This window comes from Bos taurus, unplaced genomic scaffold (genome assembly GCF_002263795.3).
Source record: "Bos taurus isolate L1 Dominette 01449 registration number 42190680 breed Hereford unplaced genomic scaffold, ARS-UCD2.0 Leftover_ScbfJmS_31, whole genome shotgun sequence".
Classification (NCBI taxonomy): domain Eukaryota; kingdom Metazoa; phylum Chordata; class Mammalia; order Artiodactyla; family Bovidae; genus Bos; species Bos taurus.
Window position 1 is genome coordinate 16,804 of NW_020191623.1, and position 8,799 is coordinate 25,602.

Here is an 8,799-nt window from a genome sequence, read left to right on the forward strand (position 1 = left end):
AAGCTCAACATTCAGAAAGCGAAGATCATGGCAACTGGTCCCATCACTTCAGGGGAAGTAGATGGGGAAACAGTGGAAAAAGTGGCTGAGTTTATTTTTCTGGGATCCAAAGTCACTGCTGATGGTGACTGCAGCCATGAAATTAAAGGAAGCTTACTTCTTGGAAGTAGAGTTATGACTATCTTAGACAGCATATTAAAAAGCAGAGAGTCTGTGGGAGAGGGTGGGTTGATTTGTGAGAATTTCAGTAAAACATGAATAATATCATATATGAAACGAATCGCCAGTCCAGGTGCAATGCATGATACAGGATGCTTGGGGCTGGTGCACTGGGATGACCCAGAGTGATGGGATGGGGAGGAAGGTGGGAGGGGGGTACAGGATGGGGAACACATGTACACCTGTGGCAGGTTCATGTATGTATGGGAAAACCAATATCATATGAAAAGTAATTAACCTCCCATTAAAATAAATAATTTTATATTAAAAATAAAAAATAAAAAGCAGAGACATTACTTTGGCAACAAAGGTCTGTCTAGTCAAGGCTATGATTTTTCCACTGGTCAGCTATGGATTGAGAGATGGACTATAAAAATCTGAGCGCCAAAGAATTGATGCTTTTGAACTGTGGTGTTGGAGAAGACTCTTGAAAGTCCCTTGAACTGCAAGGAGATCCAACTAGTCCATCCTAAAGGATATCAGTCCTGAGTGTTCATTGGAAAGACTGATGTTGAAAATGAAACTCCAATATTTTGGCTACCTGATGCGAAGAGCTGACTCATTGGTAAAGACCCTGATGCAGGGAAATATTGAGGGCAGGAGGAGAAGGGGACAACAGAGGAAGAGATGGTTAGATGGCATCACCAACTCAATGGACATGGGTTTGGGTGGACTCCGCGAGTTGGTGATGGACAGGGAAGCCTGGTGTGCTGCGATTCATGGTGTCGCAAAGAATCAGACAAGACTGACAAACTGAACTGACTTCGTCTCAGTCTTTCAGTGGAGACCAGTCCTTCTGTCTTCCCATTTGTCTCTGCCTCTCTGAATTTAAGTGCATCAATTATCTATTGTGGCCTTGAAGGGGTGAGCTTGTGGGGGAGCATCACTGTACAGTCTGTACCATAGTCCATGGGGGTGAGTGTGGGGGTGGGGCTGGATTTGATGGACCACAAGTCACATCTTTCCTTAGGGTGTGCCAGCACCTATGGCTAAGAAGTTCAGTGGTAACAGGTCTGAAGCCAGATGTGAGGCAGAGACTTCCTTTTCCTCAGTGGCTTTCACTGTCCTATTGGGAGAAGGGTGGGATCCCAAGTTTCTGGAGCAGAAGCCCTGAATGTCACGCCAGATCTGGCTGTTTTCCCTCAAGTATGTACGCTCCCCTCTCCCAGCACTGCAACCCTAGCCACAGAGGGACAAGAGGAGCATGTTCTGCTTAGAAAAATAACAAAAGGAGCAAATCTCCAGGCTGGCTGCTTACAGAGATCTGACTACCTCTAACATGCCATCTGTGCCATCACCATCAGTAGCCTCTCCTGCCCTGTTTAATCATAGCTTCTGGTCTGAGACCTCTTGGTCCCTCACAGCTGATCACTTCCCCCAGCCTCTGCTATCCCTGCCCTGTTGAAGAGTGTGCTATTGTGCAGGTGAGGCCCTCATGGGCTCTGGGCATATACTGGGTCATCTGATGTGACAGTCTGGCCTCCATCAGAGATCAGGACTTATCCTGATATGCTGCCTATGTAAGTGCCCTCCATGAGCAAGACCCCGGCTCTTCCAGCCACATGCCGCCCTGGGCCAGTTGCACCTCTGTTTCCCAGAATCCAGCTGTCTGCCTGGTCATGGCAGACCCTGCTCCAGTGCAAATCGGCCACACGGAGTAAGCAGGGCGTGTGTAAGTGTCAGCCCTTGTTGGGAAAACAGGCATCCACAAATGCGGTCTCAATCTGTCCTCTTCATTGTGGCTTGGGAGCAAGCCCCTGAGCACATGCTCCTGGAGGGAGGAGTCCGGGCTTCCCACAGACCTCCTATTAGTCCACAAAGCACTGCAACCACCTAAGGGTGTTTCTCTTCCCTGTGTCAGACCCCAGGACTTGTGTGTCCAATATACGACTCAAACCACCCAGGGCATATCTCCAACCGTGTAACCTCCCTTATATTCTGAATCCTCTCCCATGGGCCCATTTCAGGACTTGAATCATTCTTTTCCCTTCATACCCTGTTCCCTGTGGATCTTTCTTTGAGAGTAAGTTTGGGAATCTTACTGCGTTTTCCAATTAGTTTTTTGAGCTAATTGTTCTACATGTTGATGGATTCTTTTTATATTTTTTTTTCATTTGAGTATATTAGATTTACCAATTGTGTTTCAGGTGTCCAGCAAAGTGATTCAGCTTTACATATACATGTATTTGGGCTTCTCACTTGGCTCAGTTGTTAAAGAATCACCCTGCAATGAAGGAGATTTGGGTTCAATCCCTGGATTGGGAAGATATGCTTAGAGGGACATGACGAGATTCTCCAGTATTCTGCCCTGGAGAATTTCATGGACAGAGTAGCCTAGCAGGTTACAGTCCATAGGGTCACAAAGGGTAGAGCACATCTGAATCAACTGAGCTTGCACAAGCACACATACATATGTCTATTCCTTTACAAATTATTTTTCCATTTATGTTGTTACAGAACTTCTAGCAGAGTTGCCTGTGGTTTTGTAGGAGGTCCTTGCTGGTTATCTATTATATATATAGTGGTGTCTATATATATGTTAATCCCCAACTCCCAATTCCTCCCCCCACCATAACAACCATTTGGGAACCATCACCTTGGCTTCTATGTACATGTGTTTTTGATGTTCTTTGGGGGAGGCAGTTTAATCTTTTGAAGTCCTACTTTTCTGTTTTTGCTTTTGTTGCCTATGTTTTCGGGGTCACATACATAAAACCACTTCTAAGACCAATGTTTACAACTTCTCCAGGATGTTTTCTTCTAGTTGATTTATAGTTTCAGATCTTGCCTTAAAATCTTTAATCAACTTTGAGTTTAGTTTTTTATGTGGTATAAGGTAAGGGTCCTCTTTCAATCTTTTGCATTCAGATTTCTAGTTGCCCATGGCAGGTAATTGAAGAGATGGTGAGGTGAAACTTAATCATGATCATCTCAAGGCAGGAATGAGTGACAAGCCTATAGGAAAGGCACTGGAGTGAGGGACTTGGCCAGGAGCATGTAAAGTTTGGTGACTCCCACTTGATTCCCGCTGATATGTGGATGTGATCCTGGGCAGATGCGTTCTGACCCTAGGCACATAGATTTGCTCTTGACCTCTGCCAATCAAGAGAAGCCTCTGGGCCAGCAGTATTGTGCACTCATCATGAGTCCATGGGCACTGCTTTGGCTTTTGCATTCTGTGTCATGCAAATGTGTGGTCTTAATACTAAGGCATAGAGTTCCTCTTGACGACAGATAAAATAAGCTTCTCATTTAAGTTCCTTTGACTTCTGATTCACCCTCTAGTTTATGGATTTTACTATATTTTCAAACAGATTCTTTTTTTTTTTTTTTCAGATTTTAGCCTATATTTTACTATGATTTAGATTTTCCAAAAAGAGCAAAACTACACAGCATAAAAATTCAGGTGTCAGAAAGACTCAAAAGGCTGTTTTTCACTTTGTTCAAATTTTGTTTCCAGGCATTAAGTGTGTCATAGAGTTGCTGCCACTGCTGTTTTCCAAATGTCCGATGTGTGCTATGGCTGACAACAACTTTTCTCTGGGTTTGATCAATTTTGCAGTAGACCATTTTAGTTCTTACAGCATCAATAACAAATGCTTCAACATCATCAGCTCCAATCTGAAGTTCTTGTTGCATTGTGTCAAAAGAAATTTCTTTATTTTCCACGGCCATTCCCATAAAAGTAAGCAGTCTCATTTTTGCCATATTCTGTTCATGCAGTAGGCCAAGTGAATCAATGAAGTCTTTATTATTCTGATAAAACTTGACATATGATGCCAATTTAGCACTCACAAAAATGGTTAAAAGATCATGAATAAGCTCGCCTTCCAAAAACTTGACTGGTTTTAACGTAAGAAGATGGTCAAAAAGGAATGCATTTGGATCTTTCAATGCTCGCACAATACACCTGTGGGCATCAACTCGAGCCTGGGAAGCATTGTCCTCCGTGTAACTGCCTAACAATTCCACCATAACTTTTGATGCGGCATCACTTTTCTTACAATCCACAAGTGCCTCATAAAGTAGTCTTAAAAGGGTGTGTTTTTTTTCAGTGGTGAGGTTCCAGTCAGAAATCCATTTTCTAACTTGATCCAGCTCAGTTGGAATATACTGGATGGCCCCACAAGATGCTGCCACTTTAATGAGGCTGCAATACACTGTATATCTTACAGGAGTATTCTTATCCATCCCATGGAAAAGGTTGCTTAGCAACTGCAGTCTCAGAGACGGACGTTCACCTTCCCGAAATTTGACCAGTTTCTCACATAGGCTTTCAATCAGAGCTTCTTGCTTATCTGGTTCCAGGATCAACAGGAGGGATACCACGCTGTTCATCACACTTTCAACATCTTTATCATCTTCCTTCAGACATACATCGCAGGCTTCAATAATCTGAGCTAAATCTACATGAAGTCCACCTTCTGAATTCTCTTCTGAAATTTCAGCTCCTTTAGACTTCAAATAAGCGCGAAGTTCAGCAGCCTGATCTTCCTCGCTGATGTCGATGAACGCCGGGACACTCATGGTGAACGCCCAGGCACCGTGGACGTTGCGCTCCCAAACCACGCCGACCGGAAAAGGGCCAAACAGATTCTTGAACATACTTGGCAGAAGAGAGTGATTCTCTCCCTTACAGTCTTAGATAATCTAACTTCTGATAATATTTTATATCACCACACTGTTGACTTCTAATCTGTTTACCCTCTGGCATGCATTTCTGATAAGATACATACTCAAAAATCCATCCTACAAACTGCATGTAATGAACTGCAAGTGATTAGAGAACGTGAAAATATTAATACACAAGAGAATGATTAAGAACATTTCTTGGGAGGTGGTGATTAGGCTGGCCTCAGATGGTTGCTAGTTTCTGAGTCACAGAAGATAGGATGACCACAGGCATAGAGGAAATTAGGTCTTAGGGAATTCATTGTATCAGTCAATAGAGATTGTTATGGCCACAGCAAGACGGGTCAGTTGGAATCTATTCATGAAGAACCTGTATAAGTGGAAGTATAAAGAGTTTCTTCTACTCTTTGTGAGTGCTAAAGAGCAAATCTCTCACCCCCATACAACACAGAATTTACAATAGGACTTGTCGTGTTTGAGTCACAAAATACTGTCCTTTTCCTGGAGAGCTACAGGTATCTGATATTGTATTATTGTTATTGATCTAAATGGATATAACCTTTTTCAACTCATGACTTAGTGTTTATGGTTTTCTCTTTTAACCCTAAGAGTCTTGGATCCTTTTTAAACTTTATGCATCCTCAGTTCTTTCTGCAAGGTGGCAGTTTATCCATGGATCTTAAAATATATACCAGCGCTACTTTAGGGAAACAAGGCCCTCTAACCTACACTTCTGGTCCACCTCAGGACTTTCCTGATAGCTCAGTTGGGAAAGATTCTGCCTGCAAAGCTGTAGACATCAGTTCAATTCCTGGGTAGGGAAGCTCTGCTGGAGAAGGGATAAACTAACCACTCTACCATTCTTTGGCTTCCCTTGTGGCTCAGCTGGTGAAGAATCTGCCTTCAATGTGGGATGCCTGTGCTTGGTCCCTGGGTTAGGAAGATCCCCTGGAGTAAGGAAAGGCTAACCACTCCAGTATTCTCGCCTGGAGAATTCCATGGACAGTAAAGTCCATGGAGTCACCAACTGTCAGACACGACTGAGCAACTTTCACTTTCAGCTGTTCAGGCCTAGTCATCTGTTACCTTCCCCTAACAGCAAGTATTTCAGTCAGTCCTAAAACAGGGCATTAAAATGTGATAGCGTTAAATGGTGATAATATATACAGATCTGGAATCAGAGCACCCACCTATCAGGGCTCCCTGTCCATATCATCCTTGTAGCTGCTTGCCCAACTAATTTTCACAGGCAGGGTTGATAGTTCTCCCACCTCCTTTGAAAGGACAACAAACCCAGGGTCTCCTTCACTCTTAATGATTTTAAATCACATTCAGTGACTGACTTTGAAACATCAACTGTGTCTCTCAGGAGTTAAAGTGCCAGAAATATTTAACTAGGGAGCTGCAGTCCAGATAAAAGATACCGTAGCATTGACTTGAAATCTGAACTCAACTCTTTTGATGCTGATGGTGAAACTCTGTTTTAATTGTTTCTAAAATGCTTTCTGAAAACACATGGGATTCCTCTGGTAGAGACTCTGCCTTATATATATCTCCATATTTGATTGACTACTCCTTGAAACTATTCAAACACTTCAAAACTAAAGTTAACACCAAATGAAATATTCGATACTCTTCTTTTTAAACCATGAAAACTTGTAGAATTTGACTTACAATAGAGTTTATTGGGGAAGAATGTTTTATGATTAGTTATTTAGAAATATTAGGGGATAGTGATAAATATAAGACCAGCTTTTACACAGTCTTATATTAATACTTTAATCAAAAGTCTCTGTCCTGACTTCTCCAGCTGTCCAGTGGTTAGGACTCCATGCTTTCACTAGAAGGGGAACCGGTTCAATCCCTGGTCAGGGAACTAAGATCCCATAAACTGCATGGTGCCCTCTACCAAAAAACATTATATGTGTGTCGTTATCCTGTTAGTCATCTGCAGTAGAATTGGGCCACCTCCACTGCCCTGCCCTTGGGAAAACACTGGTCCAACAAATTTCTTTGGATAACAGTGGCCTAATTGATATTTGGTCTGATGCCTCCAAACATTATTTTAATCTTTGGGAGTGCTAATTGTGGGTTTTAGTTGTATCCGCATTTTGTGCCTCCTGAGCACCTTTAGCTGACAGCATAGGTGAGTGATGCAACAAAGCCCGATATAACGTAAGTGGCCAGGAGCTGATATCTACCGGCCTCACTCAGGGGAAGTATGACATTCACCATCCTCATGTGAAGCCCTCTTCCCATCTGGGTTCTGGCAATCTAGACCCTAATGTAACTCCACACCCCAAACACTGGCAGTAACACCGCACCAGTACTCCTTGCCCCTGAGATCACTTGTTAAGCAGGGTTATTCACCTTCAGTGCAGACTCCTGACCCAGTCGAGACATCTACTCTCTGGCTAACTGGGGACCTGAGGGTCTGTTCCCTCAGCTCTTGGGACCCCACATCCCTCCCCACTCAGGTGCCCACCTCTTTGCTTCCTTCCCTCCCTTCCCATCAGAAAATTCACACACACACAAATATCATCTTTTCACCATTTGATGTGTATTTTAATTGCAGCCGTCAGTTTACTATGTTAGTGTGAGAGTCAGTCTTTTCCTGGTTGGCCATTTCTATGAAAGCAGACCTCTGGGACGCAATTGTAAACTGTGTGACCTTTTCTATTCAGTTACTGGCTGCCTAGGTTGTACTTCTCCAGGGTCTCTCATTCTGGGGTGGCTGAGCTTACCTTCTCTTATGATTCTGCCTCCTTCTTTGACTCCGCCTCATATTTTGGTACCCTTTTCAGCTGTGATTCAGTTTCTTACGTGCACAGGAACAGAAAAAACTGTTTGGTTTTCTTGTTTTATTCACCTTCTACGACTGAGTGGTATATGACCGGATTTTCTTTTTCAAGGTTCCTTTCAGAGGTATTCTGACCCTCATGGTCATATTCTGTGCCTTGAAAGACAAGAGAAGGGGATTAGTTTGAGGAAAGGGTATAACATCTGAGTTGGAAGGGAGATTTCATGAAAAGGGATGTGGGCTGATGAGGGCTTTTGTGGCAGGCAAGGACAGTGTAGAGGTCTTGGGCAGAAAAGTCAATGGAGAATGTGGGGAGCATAGATGGAATCAACTTACCTTCACAGTGCCTTTTTATCTCTGTTTACAAAGGGTCTTCTTTCATCCTTTCACCCTTGAAGAATACTGCATTGGAACTCTTCTTGACTGCCGTGGCTTCTTGGTTACCTTATGATGATAGCATGAAATGGCCGAACCCAGAATCTCTGCCTCTGACCTCCTTATATACACCTTCTGAGAACAATGAGGAGCCACACCCTTCAATCTGATTGGTCAGCTAGGCACTCCCCCAGCCAATGGTGGCTTTGGGCTCTTAGACATCACAATGTACCACTGTGCCCATCAACATGGCTTAGTGGGTGCTGAGGGAGGCCATGATACAACTTTCTCACCCCTGACACCACTGTGTGTCTGATTCTGGGCAGTGGTGATTCAGGGGCATGGTGTTTCTTCTCTGAACATTAGCTGAGCAGGAGAAGTACCAGTAGGTATCTCACTGATAGTTCGTTGCTTATTGGCAGAGCCGAGTGATGCACTGTCCAATTGCTGAGCAAGACCTGTCGCTTAGTAACAGGATGTGGAATAATACTGCAAAGCAATGTCTACCTGCTAATGGCTGTTTTCAGGCTGCTCTGTTCCATAAGGATACGTTGGGTCCAGTGTGCTTAAGTCTCTTCTACAACTCCTTTCCCACCTCAGATTTTGATTTCACATGCTTGTTTACCTTTTGTACATCATTCTTTTCATTGTTTTCCCAGGCATGCCAGTCAGCAGTGCTTATCTTTATGCTCCTCCCACAGCTTCCACATGATTGCATTTGCAGCATATATTATAGCTAATATTTCAAAGCCAACAAGAATGTCAAAGCTAGC

The 8,799-nt window shown here is 43.4% G+C and overlaps 1 long non-coding RNA gene and 1 pseudogene across 1 annotated transcript; both read right to left on the reverse strand.

Moving 5' to 3' along the window:
• Window positions 1-3,527: 3,527 nt before the first annotated feature.
• LOC100299038 (eukaryotic translation initiation factor 3 subunit M pseudogene) lies at window positions 3,528-4,806 on the reverse strand (annotated as a pseudogene).
• Window positions 4,807-7,391: 2,585 nt separating this feature from the next.
• Window positions 7,392-8,377, reverse strand: LOC112445695 (uncharacterized). The gene is made up of 2 exons (XR_003033755.2): window positions 7,988-8,377; window positions 7,392-7,807 (listed from the first exon to the last, which is right to left on the reverse strand). It is a non-coding gene; the product is annotated as an uncharacterized lncRNA (long non-coding RNA).
• Window positions 8,378-8,799: the final 422 nt, after the last annotated feature.